Below are 506 nucleotides of genomic sequence, written 5' to 3'. Positions count from 1 at the left end.
TGGAAAAGAAATACCTATATGTCAGTATATGTTATTGCTTAGACATTTATTTATAAACTCAAACTTTCATATCTCTCATATATCTTTATTTATCTCATGTATCTTTCATAGTTTTCTCGAATCCCGATAGCTATTATCTCGATTATCCGTCACATCATCCTATCTTTGGAAAATGAAAGCGCGCCGAAGTGACGCGGTTCGAGCTCCGAAAACAAATAAAGCCGCCAGGACCCCTGCGTGGCATTTATATACTCAACTTGGAAGCTAGCGCCTAGCCAATCAGAATGCTTGGATTGCGGACGCGGCACTGCATAGTGCATTGCGTAACTGACATGTATAACTGCACACATGTGAAAGTACGTAGCCACGGATAATGGAAAAGACCAAATACCTATATGTTATTGCTTAGACATTTATTTACAAACTCAAACTTTCATATCTCTTATATATCTTTATTTATCTCATGTATCTTTTATAGTTTTCTCGAATCTCGATAGCTATATTGT

The sequence above is a fragment of the Wasmannia auropunctata genome, unplaced genomic scaffold (genome assembly GCF_000956235.1).
Source record: "Wasmannia auropunctata unplaced genomic scaffold, wasmannia.A_1.0 LD336052.1, whole genome shotgun sequence".
NCBI classification, from domain to species: Eukaryota; Metazoa; Arthropoda; class Insecta; order Hymenoptera; family Formicidae; genus Wasmannia; species Wasmannia auropunctata.
This window is presented reverse-complemented; position numbering follows the sequence as displayed.